A 25,566-nucleotide genomic window follows, 5' to 3' on the forward strand; every position below is an offset into this window, starting at 1 on the left:
ATTTAAGATATTGATCAACTATCTACTGGAAACATATAGCACCATGTAGTTTAAAACACAATAAAATCAATTAAATACTAGAGTCTCATGAATCTGAATTTAAACCTCAGAAGGAACAGTATACATCTTAACTTAAGGAAAATGATGGACGAAGGCATAGAAAAGGAGGCTATTCTGTTTTTATGAGACTAAAATGAACATTTCACTCCAGTAACTCTGGGACTGACAGGAGAACCAGAATGTAAGAGGGCAAGATGAGTTTAAGTTGTGCTTTATTAAAGCCTTGAAACAAATCCGAGAACAAATAGTGGTTGTTAAAAACATTCAATCAAGAGGCAGAGAGACTGAGATCCCAACTCTAATTCAGCCACTTTCCAGTTGCCATCAGAGTATATTTAAGCCTCAGTTCTACTGATCATCATAATTTCTCACACAAATTGGAAGATTTATTTAAAAACATCAAATTTGCTTCTAGAGAGTCAAGTTTTTCCTTGTTTATAAGAAAAAAAGTTAAAGAATCAATTTATAACAAAATATACAAATCATCCAGAATGTCATTCTATAAGTGTCAAAACTACACAAAGAAACATTTTAAATTATTACAAAAGAACACAAAAGTAAAATGAGCAAAGAGAAAAACATATATCTTCCTAGACAGGAAGATATCATAGGGATATCAGTTCCACCAAATTTATACACTTCATGTACTCTCAATAAAAAGTAAAAAAAAAAATTAAGACCCAGACAAATTACCTGAAATATAATACACCAAAATAAACAAGAGTGACCAGGAAAACACTGATAAGGGAGAGACTGGCCCCACCAGATCCTGAAACAAATTTTAAAATTCTCAGCAATGGGAAGAGTATGCAATTAACCAAAGAATACAGAAACAAAACAGAGTTCTGCCTGTAGAGCAGTCTCAATCAGGCAAACCTTCCTTTTAATAAAAATGACAGCCTCTGAACAAAATATAATAAAATAAACTATGTGAAAATATAATGAAATCAACTGTTTGGTCACAGTGCAGAGAGATCAAAAAGAGATAAAAACAGGAGGGAAGTCACCCTTTGTAAGGGGAGAAATGCACTGGGTGAGGGCTGTATTTATGTGGCTCTATAGTCAAAGGACCCCACAGTGTAAGCCTGTGGCAACCAGACCTTAAGTAGCCAAACAGCAGCTGTAATGACCTGTAGAATCAGAGATGGGATTAAAAGGCTGAAAAAAGAAGAGGGAAATTTCACAAGGGGGAAAAATAATCAAAACAGGAGTGTGATTAGTGTGACTGGACCTCCTAAACTATGTGGAGACTGCGGCAGTCTGCTAAAACTCAGCACTTGAAAGTCTGAGAGAACTAAGCTGAGATTTCAGCTGCTGCTTTCCTTAAAGGCAGTTTGGACTTTGAGGTCACTCAAAACTATCTGTTAGAACAAAAATCAACACTCTTCAGAGAAGGAACAGAATTTAGTCTCTATCATGTTTTGTCCTAAATATTCAGTATTAAAAAAAAAATCACAAAATGCTAAACATGTGGAGAAATAAGAAAATGTTACCCTGTAGTCAAAATTAAAAACAGCCAGTAGAAATAGACCCGCCAGGTAAACTAACAGATAAGAATTTTAAAGTAACTACCATGGATCAGTTCAGAGACTTAATGAACAGATGAGACTCTCATCTGAGTACTGGAAGCTATAAAACAAATCAAACGAACTGAAAATCACAAGATCAGGAATTAAAAAGTAACCTGATGGTTGGAGAAGACAAGTGGTGAATTTGAAGATGGATCAATAGAAATTATCTAATCAGAACTGAAATAAAAGACTGAATAATAAAATAAACAGTCTCACTAACACGTGCAGTCCCTGAAAGACGGACTCGTGTAAGGAGGGACAAGGAAAAAATACAATGATGACTGAAACATTTTCAACTTCAGTGAACAACTAAAACTTCCAAGAAACTCAGTGAATACGAAGCAGTCTTAAACAAAACAAAACAAAAAACCCCAAACCAAAAAAAACAGTTGGGCGTATCATTGTCAAACAGCTAAAAACAAAAGATGAAAAGAAAATCTAGTGAGAACTACAAAAACTCTAGGCACAAAAGGACTCCACCCAAACCCCTACAGTAAAAGACTTGACCAAACACTAGCACAGCTTCTAGCAACCTGAGGTCCCTGCAGTAACCCAGACCCTTTTGAGGTCCTATCTGGAAAAGCTCAAGTCAGCCTATTAAGAATTGACCATTTGCTCCAGCCAACACTGGTCCATAGACTCTGACCTCCTTTTCTTAGAGCACATATTTAAAAAGCTTACAGTGGTAAATACTTCCTTGGTCTCTTTGAGATGTATATGTGACTTCTACAACTCGAGTGTCTTTCTGGAGGACCTGAAAACCATTCCTTTGAAATGGAACCAATCATCAGGAAAAAGAGGGCTTCTGTCTCCCAGTCTGCCCTCTGAGGAAAAGCAGAAGCTTAACTTCCAGAAAATGCCCTTTAGCAGACCCGGGCTTAATCACCTTGGCACTGACCAAGTCTCCTACCCACTTTTTGGGTAAATTTCCACATCCCTGAGTGTTCAAGACCCCACTCTTACCACCTTGCTAATTCCACATTCTCCCAGCCACTGCTGGAAATATGAGTTCTAATCTTTCCCTTACTGTATTGGTTTTGGAATAAAATCTGTTTTTACCACCTTCAACTGATGTCCAGCTTTGTTTAATTTTGACAGCGGCTAAACCAGAACAATTTATACATGTGGAGGCATAAAGACACCAAATAACAACCTCTCATCAGAAACAACAGAAGCCAGAAGAAAATGGAAAAACAGGAGTTCCCGTCGTGGCGCAGTGGTTAACGAATCCGACTAGGAACCATGAGGATCCCGAGTTGCTGTGGCTCTGGTGTAGGCTGGTGGCTGTGGCTCCAATTCGACCCCTAGCCTGGGAACCTCCATATGCTGTGGGAGCGGCCCAAGAAATGGCAAAAAAAAAAAAAAAAGGAAAAACAGCTTTAAAGAGCTGCCAGGGCAGAAAAAAAAAACCTCGACCTAAAATCTATAATCAACAAAAATATCCTTCATAAAAGAAGCCAAAACAAAAACATGTTCAGATAAACAATAATGGAGAGATTTCTAGCAGACTTTGAACCATGAAATGGTAAAGAAAAAGTTCTTCAGGATAAAGAGAAATGACAACAGATGGAAAGCCCAAATCACAGGAAAAATGAAGAGAACGAGAAAGTATAGGTACGTAAGTAAACATAAAAGGCAATAATACCTTTTTCTTCTCTTAATTTCTTCAAAAAGGAGATGACCAGGTTGGTTACCTTAATCACAGACACCACCATCTCTCCTTGGGGCTTTTCCAGTAACCTCCTAACTAGTCTCTCACTCTATCAACCATTCTCCATCCAGCAGCCAGATCTGCTTTATTTATTTATTTATTTTAGGGCCGCACCCACGGCATATGGAGGTTCCCAGCCAGGCTAGGGGTTGAATCGGAGCTGTAGCTGTTGGCCTACACCATAGGCACAGCAATGCCAGATCCTTAACCCACTGAGCAAAGCCAGGGATCGAACCTGTGTGCTCATGGATACTAGCCAGATACCTTTCCTGAAGGAATGTGTGTTTCTTTGTTTAGGATCTGTCTCCAGACATGCCCAGGCCTCCTCTCTTTTCTTCACCACTCTATCTACAAAGACTCATGAGAAACTTGTTACAAGAGGACTAAATAAACTGCTGAATGTAGAGCAAAGGCTGAGGGTGCGAAGGAGTGGAGAAGGGCAATGCTTACATTTTACTTGATAATTTTTACTCCTCTGTCAAGAAAAAACATTTTGAAGGCCCAAATGCTCAGAAATTTTAGAGGGAATATTTTTACTTAAACATGTTAATTAGTTCAAGCTCTCTGAAAGGACCCAAGGGGCACTAGAACACGCTAGAGTCATCTACAGGGCCCATTCTGGTGGAGCTGAGGAAACTGAAAATGTCACATCAACCTTAAGAGAAAGGTCAGAAAAGAGCTTCCTCTGGACCTCACTGACTTTCTAATGAGAATCAAAATCCCAGCTTTCACGCTAGCCTGCTGCTGTCCTTTTGAAAATTATTGTGCCCTTAACCATTCTTTTCTCTTGTTTGTTCTTTTCCTTTTTCTCACCCTAATCACATCTATTTTCATTCCTAGAGTCAACATGCATTTTTAAATCTCCAAGCAACTCTCAGCAGCACAAGACTTGTCTGGAGGATGGACCTTCTATAAAGCCCCAGTATCTCAAATAAAGACTGCAATTTCATCAAGGGGGAAGAAAAAAAAAAAAAAAAAAAAGATGAACAACTAAAGAAAAAAATTCTAACTCTTAAAAATCTGTATATGTTATTTATATGGCAACGGCAAGTGTTAAAAACCACATTATTGCAAAGCTAAAGATGTATATAACGAGAAGTCATCCATGGATGCTATGTTGTAGTCAATGGTTTTTGAACAAAACCAAGGGACAAGATAGGATCTAGCACAGTAATAGTGACTCAAAAAAAAAAAAAAAAAAAATCTGTCAAATGAATAAACTTAACAGATAAAAGGAGAAAGATTCATGCTTACTGTTGGCATTAAACAGAAGCATAGAATAAGAGACAAGAGGAGTTCCCATCATGGCTCAACGGTCAAGGAGCCCGACTAGAAACCATGAGGTTGAGGGTTCAATCCCTGGCCTCGCTCAGTGGGTTAAGGTTAAGGATCCAGTGTTGCCGAGAGCTGTGGTGTAGGTTGCAGGCATGGCTTGGACCTGGCGTTGCTGTGGCGGTGGGGTAGGCCAGGGGCTACAGCTCCAATTGGAGCCCTAGCCTGGGAACCTCCAAATGCCACAGGTGTGGCCCTAAAAAGAAAAAAATAAATAAATAAATAAATAAGAGACAAGAGTACTATCTCCTTTGCCTTCCCTTTAGCCTGAGGCACTTCTATTTAACATCTGTGATCCAAGAGTAACTGATCGATAATCATCTGGGGTCAACAGGCAATGACCATGGATCAATGAGCTATTTTAGGGAAATGATTTGCATTCATGCTGAATGAATGAATAATCTACAGAGACCTAAACTGAGTTTACTAAGTTACACATCATGACATCTTTGGTTAAAAAGAAAATGACAGAGACCACATGCCAGGGCCTCTTACCTTTAAAACTTACCATAGAGAATTAAATTAAAAATCAATGACTGCTGGCACAACATTGTAAATCAACTATACTTTAATAAAAAATTAAAATTAAAAAAAATCAATGACTGAAAGATATTTGGAAAAGTCCCAAATATTCTGAAATTAACACACACCTATGAGTCAAAGGAAAAATCACAAGATAAATTAAAAAACACTTTATATGATACAGAATCCACAATATAAAAAATTAGAATGGGTGCTAAGGGGAAATTTATTACTTAAATGTTTATATTAAAAAGAAATATTTCAAATTAATGATTAAATTTTACTCAAAAATGATAGTTCTAATTAACATTGCAGCCAGTGGCACAAAAAAGTGAAGAAAGAATATTAGAAAGGGAAGAAATAAAATTGCCCTTTTTTTTGGGCTTTTGAGGGCCACACCCACAGCATATGGAGGTTCCCATGCTAGGGGTCCAACAGGAGCTAAAGCTGTTGGCTTACGCCACAGCCATAGCAACTGGGGATCGGAGGCACTTCTGCAACCTACAGCCACAGCTCATGGCAATCAATGCTGGATTCCCAACCCACTGAGCGAGGTCAGGGATTGAACCTGCATCCTCGTGGATACTAGGATTTGTGTCCGCTGCGCCACAACGGGAACTCCCTAAAATTTCTTTCTCAAAGAAATAGAGTTGAATGGCATGTGGAAAATGGAGACATGGTAGTCAAAAGATGAGCTAAAAGTTCTGGGAATCTAATGTACAACAGGATGACTATAATTAACAATACAGGCATTCCTCATTTTATTGTGCTCAGCTTTATTGCACTTTACAGGTATCATGCGTTTGTTTTTTGGGGTTTTTTGGTTTGTTGTACAAACTGAAGATATGTGGCAATGTTGAGTTGAACAACTCTATCAGCTCCATGTTTTCAAAAGAATTTGCTCACTTTACATTTCTATGTCACATTTTGGTAATTCTCACATATTTCAAACCTTTTTCATTGTTATTATACTTTCTGGTGATCTGTGATCTTTGATGTTACCATTGTAATTGTTTGGGGGTACCATGAATCACACTCATGTAAGATGGGGAACTTAATAAATGTTGTGTGTGTTCTGACTAGTCCACCTACCGGCCAACTCTGCCCTCCCCACTCATCCCACCTCCCTTTCCCTTGAGAGAAAAACAGGATTGAAATTAAGCTAATTAATAAACCTATAATGGCCTCTAAGTGTTCCAGTGAGAACTGCACCTCTCTCATGTTAAATCAAGTTAGAAACAATGAAGCTTAGTGATGCAGTGATGTCGAAATCCCAGACAGTCCGAAAGCCAGGCCTCTTGCCCCAGTTAGCCAGATTGTGAATGCAAAGGAAAAGTTCTTGAAGGAAACTCTAAGCGCTACTCCGGTGAACACAAAAATGATAAAAAGCAAAAACACTGCTAATAAAAATAAAGTTTTAGAAGATCAAACCAGCCACAACACTCCCTTAAGCCAAAACCTAATGCAGGGCAAGGTCCTCTCTTCAACTCTGTGAAGGCAGAAAGAGGTGAGGAAATTGCATTAGAAAAGTCTGAGGCTAGCACAGGTTGGTTCAAGAGGTTTAAGGAAAGAGGCCATCTCTGTAACATCAAAATACAAAGTGAAGGTGAAGCAGCAAGTGCTGATGTACAAGTGGCACCAAGCTATCGAAGAACTAGCTAAGATAAACAGCGAAACAATACTTTCATTGTAGATGAAACACTTCTGTATGGGAAAAGATGCCGTCGAGGATTTGCACATCTTGAGAGAAGTCAACGCCTGGCTTCAAAGCTTTAAAGGATAGGCAGACTCTTGTTAGGGCCTAATGCAACTGGTGCTTTTAAGTTGAAGCCAATGCTCATTTACCATTCTGAAAAATCTTAAACTCCTTAAGAATTATGAAATTTTGACTCTGCTCTATAAATGGAATAACAAAGCCTGGATGACAGCACATTTGTTTACAAATGGTTTACTGAATATTTTAAGTCCACTGCTCAGGGGAAAAAAAAAAAAAGATTCCTTTCAAATTTTTACTGCTTATTGACAAGGCACCTGGTCACCCAAGAGCAATGATGGAGATGTGAAATCAGACTGTATTTTGTCCATGCCTGCTAACATAGCCATTCGGCAGCCTGTGGGTCAAGAAGTAATTTTGACTTTTCAAATCTTGATATTTAGGAAATACATTTTGTAAGGCTATAGCTGCCACAGTGAATCCTCTGATGATCTGGACAAAGTAACTGAAAATCCTCTGTAAAGGATTCACCATTCGAGATGCCATAACAACACTCACGATTCGCAAGAAGAGAAGTATCAACATTAGTAGAAGTTTGGAATAAGTTGACTCTAACCCTCATGGATGACTCTGAGAGGTTCAAGATTCCAGCGGAGGAAATAACTGCATATGTGGTGGAAATAGCAAGAGAACTAGACTTAGAGGTAGAGCCTGATGTTGTGACTGAATAGCAGCCATCTCACAATAAGACTTTCAGAAATGAGTTGTTTTTATAGATGAGCAAAGAAAGTGGTTTCCTGAGATGGAATCTACTCCTGGTAAAGACACTAGGAAGGCTGTTGAAATGACAACAAAAGTTTTAGGATATTCCATAAGCTTAGCTGATAAAGCAGTGAGCATAATGCTATCAAACAACACAGCACACTACAGAAAAATAATTCTTGGAAGGAAGAGACAATTGATGTGGCAAACTACACTGTTGTCTTACTTTAAGAAATTACCACAGCCACCTTGACCTTCAGCAACCATCACTCTGATCAGTCAGAAGCCATCAACATTGAGGCAAGACCCTCTATCAACAAAAAACTATCACTCATTGAAGGCTAAGGTGGTAGCATTTTTGGGCAATGAAATATTTTTAAATTCAGGAATGTACATTGTGTTTTCCTTAGACATACTGGTATTGCACACAGACTACAGCATAGCATAAAAATAACTTTTATATAGACTGGAAAACCAAAAAATTAGAGTGTTTCACTTAAGATATGTATTTTATTGTGAGGTCTAAAGCAGAACCCACAGTATCTCTGAAGTATGCCTGTACTGTATTGTATGTCTGAAAGTTAAGAAAGCAGATCTTAAAACTCATCACACACAAGAAGGTAATTATGTGAAATAGAAGTGTTAAATACCTTTATTATAGTGATCATTCTGCAATATATATATTATCAAGTCATCACATTGTATACCTTAAATTTACATTTGTTATATGTCAATAATCTAAATAAAGCTGGAATAAAAAAACTTTTTCCAAACAATGACATTGTTTACATAGAAAATCTGTGAAGCAAATTCTAGAACTCATTAATGAATTTAGCAGAGTTGTAGGATTTGATGGCAACTTATGAGAACCCACTGTATTGCTATTAGAGGAATAAACTACTTGAAAATTATAAATTTTAATTTCATTTACTGTAGTGTCAAAACATAAAACACTCAGACAAAAAGTTTAATACAAGATGTGTAACATCTGTGTACTAACAACTAAAACTCTTGCTGAAAGATAATAAACATAGGTATATAAAGGAATACACTATATTCAAGATTAAATGGCTCAATATTAAGATGTCTATTTTCCCTAATTCCCTATAATATCTGGTCTATTTTTTCAATTCCATTGCAATTATGATTTCAACAAGCTATTTTTATAGCAGTGGACAAGCTGAGCTAATACGTATATGGAAATGAAAAAGGTAAAAGCAAAACATTCTGGAAAAAGAATTAGCGACACACACAACATGGATGAATCTCAGAAACATTTAGCTGGATGAGAGAGGCTGAACTTGAAAGACTAGATACTGAATGATTCCATTTACATAAAATTCTAGAAGTGGCAAAACAAATTTAAAGTGAAAAAAATTCCAACAATGGTTGTATCTAGAGAGAGAAAGAGGAAAAAAGAACTTTCCGGGCAACTGAAATGCTCTATATCTTCATGCACTGTATATGCATTTGTCAAATCTAATCCTATTGAGCACTTATGATTTGAAAATTTTACCTAGGAAAACAAACAGGAGTTCCCGCTAGTACAGCAGGCTAAGAATCTGGTGCTGTCTCTGCAACGGCGAGGGTTCAATCCCCAGCTCAGCACAGTGGGTTAAAGATCTAGCATTGCTGCAGCTTGTGGTATAGGTCACAGCTGTGGCTCAGATTTGATCCCTGGCCCAGGAACTTCCATACACCACGGGTGTGGCCAAAAAAACCCCAACCAACCAACCAGCCAACCAAAAAAACCTTCAGTGAAACAATAATCAAAATGGAAAGTATCAACAAAAAAAACCATCATATGGTAATTTAATATATGAAAAAGCTCCCTGTGAACTGATATGGAAAGCCCTCCAAGATTTAATACTAGTGAAAAAGACATGTACAATATTTTAGGAAGCTACCCTGCGTAAAAAAAAGGACAAGTAAAAATATATCTTTAAGTATTTGTGTATACATACAGGAAAAACACACCCCAAACGGCAGTTACTTGAAGGGCAAGAGGGAGGGAAGGGCGACTTTTTCAGTATTTGTTCTGTTTTTATGTGTGTATATGTATACATATAAAATATATACAGATATGGACTTTCAAATTATGTGGATGTACTGCCTTTTACCAAAATCAAATAAATCAAACAAAAGAAAAGACTTGCACAGAATTAAACAAGTCATCTTGACATTTCTATTGAAAAATATGCTTCTAACCTTAGATAACTAAGAATAAGAAGTACAGACTGTTATTTCCTATTCTGCATCATTTCAGCTTACTTTGGGAATTACTATAGAAGATAATAAAACGCTGGTCTGAGCCCTGTTTATTCTCTTCCAGCAAAATGTTCTTTCTAACATGGGCCTTTGGCATCCATTTTCTTCTGCATGTATTAATGTCAACAACCCCCTCCTAGCCGCCTTGTGACTTAACTACCAATTCTTTAGGAATACCTAGCAAATCAGGTCAATTTTTAAGTGTAGGGGATTTAAGTCAGGCAGTTTTAATCACCCCCTCTTCTTTAAAGACTGATTCTTTCTAATCACAGTTTTTATTTATGGGGGAAAATAATTCCCTGTAAGACCTTTAACTCCCAAAGGCCTCTGTCTACCTACACTGAGCAAGCCAGATAGCTGGTGACTAAATTAGTAGTATTATAGCATAAAAACTGGATCACAATATTCCTAGTCACACTAAATCATAATACTTTAAATAAGAGTGGGGAAATGGATCTCTCAGGTTTTTAGTTTGTTAACAAGGAATAGCAAAATATAAGTTCAAGAATGGACAGTTTTAAAAGATATTAAACAAACACAGGAAAAACGTTAAGAGAAATGGCACTGATTATAACAACTACTTTATAAGGCTTTTGCACGTTCCCTATTTTGATAAATCTAAAATGCAACATTATCTTGTGTTAAACTTAAAAGGAAAAGCTTCCAAGTTTATTTATATGATGAAAAAATGTGCATCTCAGAACCAATGAAATATGTGGTAACAACTGCCTTCATAAGTTAGCTACTACATGTCAGGTACCATGTAAGACTTTAAATGTATTATGGACCTTATTATAATCCCCTGCAAGCTATGTATTATCATCTCATTTTAAATTTGAGGAAACCAAGCCTCAGAGGGATAGTAAAACAATCTCATCAAGGTCATACTTCTAAGTAGCAAGGTCAGAGTTCTAGCCCACTGTTGTCCAACAACACTTTCCACCCTACCAAAGCTCTACCAAGAGCTTTCTGAGCTTTTTTTCACACCACCTACATCAGCATTTTTATTGCCTAACACCTGGGGATCTCTGGCACCTCAAATATAGTACTGTCAAGGGGCTATGTGATTCCTACAATAATTTTTAAAGCTACATTCTTATTCTGAGTAAATAATAAGTTGATATAAATCTTCTAAATACATATCCTAGATGATCTGATAAGCACTAGCCTTGGTCTGCTTCATCATCTCAGTCTCTGGGTTTGAATCTGGGTTTGACAGTCACTTCTGTTGTAAGTAGAGAGACTGACTTAACATGCAAATAATGAGATCACACTCAAAAAGCCAAAAGATATCAGGATGTGCTAAATAAATTCCATTTTATATCAGTCTTAGATAAAAGAGGTAAAAAATTTAGCAACATAGGATACATGGTAGTAGCTGACATCAGAAGAACCCTTGTCATTCAGCACCACAATCACAATGGGAATGGAAAATCAGTATTAACAAAAATGGCATAATTCATTAACATGATGTTAGAATTTTCTTGGTTATAGAACTCAGGATAAATTAGCCTTTTGATGAGCATTAGTTACACTACATTAAGTTTCTATGCATTTAAACATCATTAAGGGGAAGTCCACAAGAAATGTCTACGCATTACTCCAACATGAAAAGTATCAACCTGCACAACATCATGCTGTTGACAAGAAGGAAGGAAGAGAAGGATGAGCCTGAAAACATTAAACTTATAAAAATACTTGCTAGGTGAAGTCAATATATCCCAAAGAAAATATATATCTTATCATTAATTATAAAGTTAGCTACAGTGTTAGCACTATCCTAAACACATTAGCTCAACATTTCCTGAATTTAACTGACTTCACAGTCTAAAACCTCCTAAGTACTAAAAAAAACATGCTAATTGGTTAAAAAATTGGTCTCAGATGAATTCTGTCTGATGAAAATTTAATGCTGTTTAACAAATACAATTAACATAGACTATTACAAATAGATGATGAAATAAGATGTAGCAAATCCTAAGTCCTCTACAATGCTAACCCTGCGTCAATACACAGGTGAGCAAGCATATCCATGTTAGGATCTCATGCAAAGTCCTGCAGTCCTTTGTGTAGAGAACAATTTCTTAAAGGCAGAATGTCAACTGCGAAACTTTCCTGCTTACATGGACTGAACTTTTAAAATCTGGGGAAGAGAGGCTGGAACACCTATTAAAATCATCAGGACACTAAACTGCCAAAAAAGTCTCTATGGAATATATTAGCTGATCACTGGGCTAATGATCATCAGATGACTTGGTAGTAAACCTGGAAGATATCCTTATACAATGCCCTACTTATCGCTTTTACAATTAAGTATCAGCAAAATCAATTAACGCTTTTCTTCATCTAAGAATAAACCTTAAAAAGAACTGAAGTTAAAATTTCAAATCTAGTGTATGATTTGCCAACTATATATATGCATAGGTATTTTGTACACACAACTACAATAATATCTTGCACTTTGGTTCAAACAGACATCATGTTGATTAATATATTTTTTGAGTTAAGGACATATATTTATTTGCATATTGTTATCAGGAGATAGAAGAAATAAGCTCAAGGAAATAACACAACTTTGAAGGCTTATACCATAGAACCATATAAACTATTTAAGTAAGTTGTACTGTCCCTACAGTAGCTGCAGAATTTACTGCAGCAGTTAAACCACCAGTGTCAAAAGTAATACACCACTGTATTTTAGTAATTTATTTTTTGTAACTTTATTGCCTACAGAGTATCAAATTAAAGGGAATAAGAATCTAGCCTGACAACGGAGAAACCCATATAAGCAATGCTAGACACCAGGTAAAATTAAGGGGTTAATAAATTTAGCAGCATGGCATCAATAAAAGAAATTTCACCTGAGGCTCCAGCTCGATTCTGATACACTCATGAAATATGGACTTCTATGGAGTAATTTATAACCACCCAGCCATAATTATTTCTACTTACAATAGATTAGTTCCTCCATTTTATATATGACTAGCAACACTGAAAGTTTATGTTAGCTCGGGAATGAAGAACTGATCACTGTAATATAAAAGTCAAGTCTAATTATACATACTACATCTGCCTGTACAGTTCACTTCATCACCTCTATTCAGCTAAGGGACAAGGAATGGAAAACAAGAAAATGCATAGTTTTTTACCTTCCCTCCATCATCAAGAAAGGCGCTTTAGGAAAAATCTAGTCCTTAACATTAGCAAAGGACACAAGTGAATAATTAAGAAATTTTCATTGGCTACAGAAACTTAAGAAAGAAAAAAAAAGCCAACACTCATTCTAAATATTTGCCATGTATCTGGCACTACTCAAAGTGCTTTCTATGTACTACCTGATTTCTACTCATAACAACCCTATAAAGTGAATTAACATGGATCATTATTTTCGAATAAAGAAATAAATGCGAGCAGTTAAATAACCCAAAAGGTCACAAAGCTATTGGGATACAGCTGGGATTTATATCCACTTCTGGCTGGCTTAAAAGCCTAAATTTATTCATTTATTTTATTTATTTTTTTTGGTCTTTTTAGGGCCACACCCGAGGCATATGGAGGTTCCCAGGCTAGGGGTCCAATCAGAGCTGTTGCTGCTGGCCTACAACAGATCTGAGCCCCCTCTGTGACCTATACCACAGCTCACAGCAATGCCGGATCCTTAACCCACTGAGCGAGGCCAGGGATTGAACATGCAACCTCATGGTTCCTAGTCAGATTCGTTTCTGCTGTGCCAAGATGGAAACTCCCAAAAAGCCTAAATTTTTCACGGTATACTTCTGCAGAATGATGGTAGAGTTTCAAACTTTTATAGGAACATGTATTAACTGTATTTTTCTCATTTTCAGTATCCTTGATATTCTGGCATTTGAGGACTTGATCCTGGAGAGACTGTTTCCCCCCCACCCTCCAATGACAAGCGATTCCCATGAGAACCCACCTCTGAACCACACCTGTATTTAATCAAACACACACTAAGCCAATATTCTTCCTGCCCTAAACTGCCCAAGGGTTAGGTATTGGACAGCTAGGAACCTACAGCCCAGAGACTGTTACTACCTCATGTTAAACTTAATTCAGCATTATCTACCTAACACTGTCATTCCTCCTCTGGAAAACTACAATGAAGGCTCTGAGTCCTGCCGTCCTTGTCCAAAAAATTCATCTTGTTTTCTTTTTCTGGTCTTTCTAGAGCCGCACCCGCAGCATATGGAGGCTCCCAGGCTAGGGGTCCAATGGGAGCTGTAGCCTCCAGCCTACACCACAGCCACAGCAACACAGGGATGCGAGTGGTGTCTGCAACCTACACCACAGCTCCCAGCAACGACAGATCCTTAACCCACTGAGAGGGGCCAGGGATCGAACCCGCAGCCTCATGGATGCTAGTAGGGTTCGTTAACCACTGGGCCACGACGGGAACTCATCTTGGTTTTTGATGCATTCAAAATTAAACTACAGATACTTCAAATCTAGACACTTAAGTATGTGTATATTGTTAACTAGAGTTCACTGTTCACTCTTTTTTTGAGGTGAAAGTCACACAGTGTGAAACAAATCTGAATGTTACCAGTTTGGGGGTTTACCAGATGGGTAACCCTCAATCCTGCCAAGAAGTCCCTCCTACCCCTTTCTCAGCCAATCCCTGCCATCCCCTCCCCCATTCTCAAAGGCAATCACTGGTTTGTTTTTTTACCCACTACTGTGGGTCATCCTGGTGGTTGTGCAGTGGTATTTCATTGTGGTTTCACAATTTGCGTTTTCCTGATGACTAACACAACACACTTTCTCTCTGCTCACTCTCCCTCAGTGTATTAAGGATCTGGCATTGCCTTGAGCTGTGGTGTTGGTCACAGAAGCAGCTCGGATCTGGCGTTGCTGTGGCTCTGGGGTAGGCCGGCAGCTACAGTCCCAATTCAACCCCTAGCCTGGGAACCTCCATGTGCCGAGGGTGCAGTCCTAGAAATGGGAAAAGAAAAAAAAAAAAAAAAAAAAAGTTGAAAACCAGGCTATTCCTCTTCTCACCATTGAGTTACATAAATTCTTTATATAAAATGTGGGTACTATCAATCCTTTTGTCAGAAATGTTTCGCAAATATTTTTTTTTACTCCGTGACTTGTTTACTGATTTCTCAATGTTTTTTGACGAAATGTTTTTTAATATCTATAAAGTTTAACTTCCTTACTGCTTTCCCTCTCATTTTAAGAAAAAAGCCCTTTGCCTGCCTCCAAGTCATAAATGTATTCTCAACAAGCTTGATAGTTCCAGCTTTTAAATGAGAACTATGACCCATTCAGAATTAATTTTTTGAATTGTGTTACATGGGGCACCAAGGTTCATTCTTACATATGGATAACCCAGTTCTAGTATTATTTGTTAAAAAGACTTTCCTGTCCCTACTGGATTGCTTTAGCCTATTTGTCAAAAATCAGATAACCATGTAAGAATCTATTTGTGGGGTCTCTTTTTTTTCCCATTTACCTAATTGTTTGTTTTTATGCCAGAATCACAATATATGATTACTATGGCTTCACAGAAAGTCTTGAAGTCAGATAAAGTCCTCTTTGTTCTTTTCCAAGATTGCTTTGGATATTCTAGGTCCTATATATTTCCATGTGAATTTTAGGATATGTTTGTATATTCTATGAAAAACAAAAATATTTTAAGGTTTGATGGAGATTGATTTGATTCAGATTAAACTGGGAGAGAACTAATTTAATACTATCGAGTGTTCCAATTCACAAACACGGTATGTCTGTCAATTTACTGCATAATGGTTCCAACATGAAGGTTGTCTCAGAGTTGGTCTCCATTGGTTCCCTTCTGAGAAGGGTCTCATTTTCTTTGTTCTTCAAATGTTTAGAAATTCAAGACTGTATACTGGACACTGAACATCACAAGATGGAGATACTAAATTCTGTTACATTCCTCCAATAAGTGTGAAATATTTTTGTTTCAGCAAGCAACTTGTTTGCACTCCAAGGGCAAACTCTTTGAACAATTCAAATTAGTTTTTTCCTTCAGCCAGACTGCACTAACTCCACCCCTAACAAATGTAAGTTTAGTCAGCCTAGTAGTGTCTTCAGCAAAGTTTTTAAGCAGAATCTGTGCTCCCCCTCTGTAGCTCTCTCCATGCCACAATTCTCCCTCTCTCTGTGATTGTCCTAAACTCTAACCTCTGGTTCTTCAGGACAGCAAAGGTAGGTTTCATACTGAAATTTTAGCTACCCCATACATTCTGTGTGAATAAAAGCTGAAAGAAAATTCACCTTATGCCATTTTCTTCTTCCAGGGTCAAATCCCTTCAAGACATGTCTATTTTGTTTGTTTACTCTCAGTGCCATATGTTTTTATCTTTTTATTTTGTGCAGAGTTCCTAATTGTTAGCCGAGGGAGTGTGTATCTGATAAAAGCGAATCTGGCCAAATGAGAAGAATGCTCCCCCTATTTGTTTGATTTCTCTCATTCTAACCAAAACGTCAGTGTACAGATCTCATGTCTTAAAAAAAAAATGTAATCCTAAATATTTTAATTTTGTTTATGCTACCACTAGAATTTTCTTAGTATTACTTTCATTTGTTCACTGCTAATATTTATGAGACTACAACTGATCCTGTAAAACACAGCCTTGCTAAATTTGCTCATTTTCTTTAATGGCTGTTTTTGCAGATACTTTAAGGTTTCTTATATAATCATGTCATCTACAAAAAGCAAGTGTTTTGACACTTTCAGATACTTAAACCTCTTTCATCTTACTTTACTTCCTCACTACTGGCTAGGTCCTCTACTAAAATAACAAATTGAAGAAGACACAAGAACGGACATCCTTGTTCTACTTTTGATCTCAAGGAAAACATTTTATGAGTAAATATATTCCTAAACCATCAGTTTTTCTTGAATGTCCTTTATCAGACCACAGAAATCTCTTTATATTTCTCATTTGCTGAGAGTGTTTGTCATGAATGATGAATTTTTCTCAAATGCTTCTGACCAAGTAAGGCGATCATCTTTTTGGTTTCCTAGGTGATGACAGCTTAGTTTTTCTTTTCTAGTATAATTATTTAAAGCTATAAATTTACCTGTAAGCACTGTTTTAGCTGCATACCACTTATTTTATGTGGTGTAAGCTGATTATCATTTAGTATGAAATATATTCTAATTTCTCTCATGGTTTTCTTCTGAATAACTCATGGGTCAAATTATGATAAGTCATTTTTTAAAACATATCTTACTGGTTCTGCCTTTTAATTTTATTCTATTGCTGGCAGAGAACATACTCTATTGACTTCAATTTTTTTAAATTTATTGAGACTTGTGTCCTGCATATACTCTTTCCTGGTGAGGTCACCATGAGCATTTGAAAAGACTGTATTATAGTGATTTTAGACCCATATATTCAAGTAGTCGGTTAATAGTATAATTCAGATCTTCTCTGTCTTTACTCACTTCTTGTTAGTCTAACTGAAATCTCCAACTATACCTGCAAATTTGTGATTCTGACCCATTAATTCTACCAATTTTTACTCATGTATTTTAAAGCTTTTTTTTTTCTTTGTTCTTTTTACTAAGCAGATACACATTTATGATTATGGCTTCTCAGAGATGTCATTTTACAATCTTTTGGCCCTCTTGCTTCTGCAAAAGGTCACCTGTCCTTCCTATCATTGTCCCCCAGTATGTAACATGTCATTTTTCACTGGTTGCTTTCAAGATTTTCTCTTCTTGTGTTTGACTATGATGCACCTAGGTGTGGTTTACTTTTCATTTATCTTTTTTGAGTATAATGAGGAATCCGACTTCACTTTTGACATGACTGCTGATAGTTTCAAGTTCCACGATGTCCTTGTCCCCTCTGTCTCAAATCTGAGCAATAAGAGAGCCCAGATGTTCCCTCCCTTGGGGCGGGTGGGAATTTTAAAACCAGGCAAGCATGGGCACACACAGGAGCACAGGAACTGTCACCCCAGCCCTACATCTCCTATCACACTGGTTTCTCAAATAATTTCTGGACCAGCCTGGGAGCCTGCCCTGCCTTCCCCAGAAAGCCTCACTATAAGAGCAATAATCTTTTTAATGCCCTTTCAATACACGTTTGGCTATATCAGTCTCACATCAAAATCAAATTTGGGGGTGGTGGTGGTGGTATGAATCCATTCCACATATAGTTCATACTGATTAAGCACTTACTATTTATTAGGCATAGCACAAAGCCCTTACATCTATCAAAATCACTTAATCCTCCAACAGCCTGCAAATCAGGCATTGTTAACCTATTTGACAAAGGAGATAATGGAAGCACTGAGATAAAGCAACATGTCTAAGGTCATACAGTTAGTAGTTACTGAAAATAAAGACAGAGCAAGACAAAATTAAAACCATAGCTTAGGTATGGTATCCCAAATATTTATAGAAATGCACTTAATTATAAAAATGAGAGATTTCACTATAAGAGTTAATTTTCTCAGGGAAAAAAAAAAAAAAGGTTCTTTGGATAAAGAAATTACTAGAGCAGAGACACTCCCAAATTAAGATGGGGGAGACAACAGAATTTCCATAGTCAGAGTCCTGTAAGGTGAAACTGATACTCTTATTCTTCTTTGGTTTGGAATAGCTCTTCTTTTTTGTCCTTTTTTTCAGGGCTGCACCCGTGGCATATGGAGGTTCCCAGGCTAGGGGTCTAATCGGAGCTGTTGCCCCCAGCCTACACCACAGCCACGCCAGATCCGAGCCGAGTCTGCGACCTACGACCCACGCCACAGATCACCGCAATGCAAGATCCTTAACCCACTGAGGCCAGGGATTGAACCTGCAACCTCATGGTTCCTATTGGATTCGTTTCCACTGCACCATGACAGGAACTCCAGAATGGCTCTTCTTAGAAGCAGAAGAAAGGACCAGGTTAACAACTGAAAAAAAATTTTCACATTTCCCTTTAAATGTTATGCTGAAAACTACTACTCTGAGATCTTACTAGAAGTTTCTACCGCCACTGGAAAATATATATAAAAAAATCTTCAACATGAATAAAATAGTCCCTATCACTGAAAAATTCTAAATATAAATTCTAAAAATAGTTGCTCAAAGTATTTTGAGTCCCTCCAAAAAACAAACTTTTTACTTAAAAAAAAAAAGCTAACACTAAAATAGGCTCATGGACATTTATTTTAATAATATAATTGTTGATGAAAGAAAACCATGACTGGAAAAGATACATGTACTCCAATGCTCACTGCAGCACTATATACAATAGCCAAGACATGGAAACAACCTAAATATCCACCGACAGAGGAGTGAATAAAGAAGATGTTGTACATATACGCAACAGAGTATTACTCAGCCATTAAAGAGAAAGCAGTAACAGCATTTGCAGCAACATGGATGGACCTAGAAATTATCATGCTAAGTGAAGTCAGTCAGAGAGAGAGACACCAACATCATATGCTATTACTTACATCTGGAATCTGAAAAAAAGGACACAATGAACTTCTTTGCAGAACAGACACTGACTCACAGACTCTAAAAAACTTATGGTTTCCAAAGGAGACAGGTTGGGGGGTAAGGGGATGTGCTGGGGGTTTGGGATGGAAATGCTATAAGACTGGGTTGTGATGATGGTTGTCCAAATATAAATGCAATAAAATTCACTGAGTAATTCAAAAAATAATACAGCTGATGGACTGCCTTATATTAATTTTAATATATATTGAACGTTTCTAACAAATAAAAAAAAACAGTACCCTAAATAACAACAGAAATCCTAATAGAAAATATAAGTACACAATCATTCCAATTTCTTAAATTAAATGCATAAAACATAAAACAAGGATTGCACTATGGAACAGAGTTCTGTAAAAATTCAACTTTTTAAGTTATACATTTTTATAATCTTGTATTTGGTTGTAAAGAAAATTTTTTTAATTTGACAATTTTAACATTAGCACCCTACAAAATAAAAATTAACTTGCATTTGTATAGCACTTTGAAGCAAACAATGTGTTTTTACATGTGGAGGTTAAAATGTTTAGGTAAGGTATATTGACTACTGTTTTATACTGTTAATGCAAATTATATAAGCCATGACATGAGAAGTATGAGGGAGGAATTCTTTTAAGTTACTTAAATTGTTTTTCATTATAAATTTTTGAGTATCTGACTCTGAACTCCCTTAACCTCCTCTCCCCAACTGGCCTAGCAAGCCAGGGAAAAATTATATTCTCTTATGTGTATATAAAGCCATAAAGACAAGCAAAGTTCATAAAAGAACAAAGTCAGGGATGAGGGAGTTAGTTAATAAAAAATCTTCTATATTTCAGTTCTAATTTAAGCATTCTTCATGATCACAGTTTAGTAAGAGTCTCAAGACAACCATTTCACAGTACTTCCTGTAACAACCCAAAAGCGAAGTTAAGTAATGTTGGATTTTGACAACAGAGATTAATCTAACAGTTCTAGGGAAAAAATGTGATGGTAATAAAAAGAAAACTCTTAGTTATAATAAAACAGTCCCTTTGGAAATAAGGAATCATTGGATAATTTAACAGGCATATGGTCAGATATTTTCTGTTTAGAAAAAAAAAAAAAAACTTCTGTTAAAATGCTACATACTTAATGTAAATGTATGTAAAATAACTATTCTTCTCATATACTCTACCCATCCCCCACCCACTGAAGCTGGATTCCCAAGTTTTCAGAGCATATAGACAGCTTATTCAAAAAGCTGGATTTGGGAGTTCCTGTCTCCGCTCAGCAGTAACAAACCTGACTAGGATACATGAGGACAAAGGTTCAATCCCTGGCCTCGCTCAGTGGGTTAAAGATCCGGCATTGCTGTGAGTTGTGGCTGTCACAGACGTGGCTCGGATCCTGTGTTGCTGTGGCTGTGGTGTACGCTGTCAGCTACAGCTTCAATTGGACCCCTAGCCTGGGAACTTCCATATGCCAATGGTGTGGCCCTAAAAAGCAATAAGCAAACAAACCCCCAAAAAGCTGGATTTGCTGAGGGCTCCAATATCATTACTTTCACACAAAGCTCCTCCTTTCTGCATAAAAAATCTCAAAAACATCCTGTGGCTATTCTAGTCACACCCAAATATATATTAACAATACATCTCTTTGCAGAAACTAAAAATTTACTCTGATCTAAATAAATCAAAACTTTATTCTCTCATTCAATTCTGCTAATAACTCCACCTCTTCTAGGACTCTCCAGCTGCTATTTTTAAGGGTCCTGGAGGTTCTGGAACAGCAAGAAGAGGGGGGTCTTAGAGGAAAAGGGAACAACCTTATAGGGATGATTTGGCTGAAATCTAATGTGACAGTAATGAGGTGGTAGGGTGACTTGGTGAATGTCAGAAGCCCAAATGCTGCCTCCTTACTCTCTGGAGTTAGTTCCTGTAGCAGGAACTTCTCTGGCTGGTCAGCCTGGGCCACCAACTCTCCAAGTGGAGCCCTTGGTCTTTTTAAAACAAATCAACCTCAACTACCTCAGTGAAGTTCATCTGGCTCATGGCAAAATTCCTGCATTTTCAATGCAGGCCATTCCCACAGTGCCCGTCCTTCCTTCTACAGATACAGAAGCAGCTTGAGCTGCTCTCTCACTTTTTTACCCCTTTACAGGTGTCAGTCAGGTACCAGTCTGTCTCCCAAACTTCACATCAAACTGAGAAGTTCCCACTGAAGACCCTCGATTTGGATGAAGTAAACAGGAAATGCCACAGCATATCCTACTTTCTCCCAAGTTCTCCAATGGGGTGTCTCTCTCGAACTATTATATTTTATTTATACAGCTCAGAGGTGAGTGATGGGTTAATGGTAGCAACATCTGCCTTAGGGAATCCTTTCTGCAAGTCTTTCATGAATGGTATAGCACCTTGATTCCGAGGGTAGGCTACCTGCAATCAGTTGTTCTCAGCTTTGGGGTCTTTAAATAAATATCAGAAGAGCTTCTACTTTAACATATTGTTACAATTTCACTTCCAAGTTAAGATACGCAGGTCACAGCACAGGCTAATACTGCAAAAACTGGGGGTGGATAACAAAATAATACTTATTCAAAGACAATGGAGAGCTATTAAAGTAATGAGATCCAAATGAATAAAAACTGTGAGAAGAAAGAACATTTTCTAGTGAAATGACAACTGTCTGCCATTTCCTGCCCTGGGGCCACCTGCAGATTCTAGGCAGAGGCTGAGCATCAGGCTGGGTCTGGGCAAAGAAACTAATGAAGACTAACTTTTGACAATCAGATTCTCCTCCCTTAAAGATGTCTGCTTAGTTTTAAAAATGCAAGCCTCAGGAGGCTAAAGGGCCAATCTCAAACTGTGGAAGAAGAGAAGTCAATCTCTCACAGCATTTTTTGAGGGAGTAGATGACAGAGGTCTGCCATGCTTTCAGTCAAAATTCCAGTAGAATCTTATTTGTAGAAAAAGTATGTGCCGATGGTAAACTCAGTCAAACTAAAATGACAACCAAGCCTCCCCCCCAATCCCCCCAGAAGATTAAGGTGATCAGCCTCTCTATCCCTAAGGAAGGTCAATTACTCTGCAGGGAAAGCATCATTTGTTAGCATCTTTAATTCTCTTGTATGCCATATGGGGCATACAATCAAAATTACACAGCATACGAAGAGGCAGGAAAATGTGAAGAAAAGCAAAAGAAGGGACAGACAATAACAGAAGCAGGCCAAAAGATGATCCAGATGTTAGAAATCACAGGGACTACAAAATAACTATTATAATTAAAGAAAACAGGAAAAAAAAAAAAAACCAGGTGAAGAATTTCAAGAGGTTCAGAATCTATAATATCAAAGGAACATACCAAAAATGAAAATATTTATATGTATGGCTACATCACTATACAGAAGAAACTGGATTGGCATGAGTTTGTAAATCAACTCTAATTTTTTTAACAAGAAAAATACAATATTTGAAATTAAGAATTTACTGAATATGTTTAATAGCAGACTTAACATAACAATACAGGAACAGAAGGAATTCCCACTGTAGCTCAGCAATAATAAACCCAGTGAGTATCCATGAGGATTTCATCCCTGGCACTGCTCAGAGGGTTAAAGGATGTGGTGTTGCCATGAGCTGTAGTGTAGACTATAGACAGGGCTAGGATCTTGTGTTGCTGTGCCTGCGGCATAGGCCGGCAGCTGCAGCTCTGATTTGACCCCTAGCCTAGGAACTTCCATATGCCACAGGTGTGGCCCTAAAAAAAAAAAAAAAAAAAAAAAGGAGCGCTAAACTCAAAGTTAGGTAAGAAAATATCCAAACTGACAGAGGAAAGAACAAAGTATAAGAGACATGTGGGATCTGATCATTCTAGCCCAAATACCAGATAAAATTTAAAGCAAGACTGCAGAATATCCTAAATTGGTACTTCACTACTACTCTGCATCTCCATAATCCATGTGTGGTACTGTCAACTTCATGTCCCTTAGGTGGCAGTGGTACATTTACTTGTATCACCAGTGGAGACCACACAGACCTGCAAATACTCTATGACAAGACAGGCAGGAGAAGGAGTGATATAATTAAATGTTGTCCCCAGTAATTATAATCTTCTCAGGATGTGGTTAGTCACAGAGGAATGGTCTAGGCAAGCTAGAATTGTTCCAAATAAGACTACCAATACACAGCATGAATGGGACATGAAAAGTGGCAATGATGCTTATTGCATCAGGTGTTAAATTTAAAATTACAGAGATTAGGAGTTCCTGTCGTGGCTCAGTGGTTAACAAATCCGACTAGGAACCATGAGGTTGCGGGTCTGATCCCTGGCCTTGCTCAGTGGGTTAAGAATCTGGTATTGCGGTGAGCTGTGGTGTAGGCTGCAGACTCGGCTCAGATCCCGTGTTGCTGTGCCTGTGGTGTAGGCCAGCGGCTGCAGCTCTGATTGGACCCCTAGCCTGGGAACCTCCATATGCCATGGGAGCGGCCCTAGAAAAGGCAAAAAGACAAAAAAGAAAACAAAAAGACAACCCACAAAATAGGAGAAATATATGCAAATCATCTTTCTCATAAGACTCATATCCAGAATATGTAAAGAAATATGAAAAAAACATACCAAAAGACAACTGTATCTAAAAACGGGCAAACTATTTGAATAGACACTCCAAAAAAATATATAAATGGCCAGTAAATGCCTAAAAATAAATAAATTAATTTTAAAAAATTACAGAGATTAATTAATCTGGTTATAATTCAGTAATTTTATAAAGGAATCTAGATCCTCGGGCAGATGGATGAGTCCCTTGACAAGGCAGATGATAAAAATCTAACTCTAAATGTAGGTAGCAGATAAAGGTTAAGGGTCTAGCAAAGCATCTTTCAAACTATTTCACAGGACCCTAGTAAAGTTTCATCAGAAGTGCATTCACAACTGATACACAGAATATAGGAAAGAAAATGACAAGCTGGATGCTGATAATCTCAAAGGTTTAGTTTGCACTTTAAAAATGTTTCATTGTTTTAACTAATCTACTTTCATAAATAAATGCTATACTAAATTATGATAGCTGTCTGGAAAAATGCTGACTAAGCAAAAATAATCAATACAATTTAATGCCTACAATTTATTTACAATACATTTACGTATTGCTTTATTTATTTGGGCATGTCCACGCCGCTGCAGTGACTATGCAGATTCCTTAAACTGCTGTGCCAAAAGAGAACTCCCTGCCTATGATTTAATGTGAGTTCTCTTAGAACAAAAATGAAGACATGGAATATCTGTGATCATTTCAAATAAATCATGTTCATAGTGCTTTATAGCTTACCAACCAAACTTACATTATTTCAAAGGACCCCAAAATAGTACTGGGAAAGTACCAAGTACCTTCCCCTTTCACAGATAAAGAAATAGTTAAAATATGTATATATAGTCATATGTCTCAGGATCCACACTGATCAATACTAAAGAAGCTGACTCAAAAACAAGTCATTGGTCTTCAGAGTTCCTTCCATCAAAACACTACTCCATACATATCTCTCTCTCACACACACACATACGCACAGCCTATATATATTTATGTATGAGGGAGAGAGAATTATTCTGAAATAACTAAAAAGCACTAGTTTAAGAACTGAAGGATACCATAGGTTGGGTTTTAAAAGACTTCTCTTTAATTCTTCCTGGATTATCCAGAGAAGTAAAGGGAAAGGAATATAAAATTAAAAGTTGACAATATGCATAAAGTTTACTTCAATTATAGTAATGTTTAAAAATGCAGAATATGAAAAACAAAATCCAGATGAAACATTAAAAAGAAACACATCATCCTGGAAGGACACATAAGATACTAGTACTAGTAACACAATAAAGTAAGGAGACGGTGACAAAAGGAATGGGAGGGAAGCATTTTTCCGCTGTCCAATCTGTCTTTAAATTTGGAATTATGTACACATACTACTTTATGTTTTTTAAGGAACAACACTTTTTTTTTTTCTTTTTTTTTTTTGGTCTTTTTCTGGGGCCGCACCTGCAGCATATGGAGGTTTCCAGGCTAGGGGTCTAATCGGAGCCGTAGCCGCTGGCCTACACCATAGCCACAGCAATGCCAGATGTGAGCCGCATCTGTGACCTACACCACAGCTCAGGGCAACGCCAGATCCCTAACCCAATGAGC

At 37.3% G+C, this 25,566-nt stretch overlaps 1 protein-coding gene and 1 long non-coding RNA gene across 6 annotated transcripts in view; one reads left to right on the top strand and one right to left on the bottom strand.

Annotated features, from left to right (window-relative positions):
* The window catches only part of SMAD2 (SMAD family member 2), a 90,430-nt gene that overhangs the window by 32,590 nt on the left and 32,274 nt on the right, over positions 1–25,566 (bottom strand).
* On the top strand, positions 13,443–25,462 carry LOC146406271 (uncharacterized). 2 transcript variants are annotated; one of them, XR_014808640.1, is made up of 2 exons: positions 13,443–18,595; positions 19,947–23,133. It is a non-coding gene; the product is annotated as an uncharacterized LOC146406271 (long non-coding RNA). The 2 variants fall into 2 exon arrangements; XR_014808641.1 differs by lacking the exon at positions 19,947–23,133 and adding an exon at positions 23,874–25,462 and having other exon boundaries at positions 17,476–18,595.

Source organism: Sus scrofa, chromosome 1, assembly GCF_054392235.1.
Source record: "Sus scrofa isolate SSC_HxYL_T2T_F1_AM1 chromosome 1, Sscrofa_HxYL_maternal_Yorkshire_Landrace_v2.0, whole genome shotgun sequence".
Lineage (NCBI taxonomy): Eukaryota > Metazoa > Chordata > Mammalia > Artiodactyla > Suidae > Sus > Sus scrofa.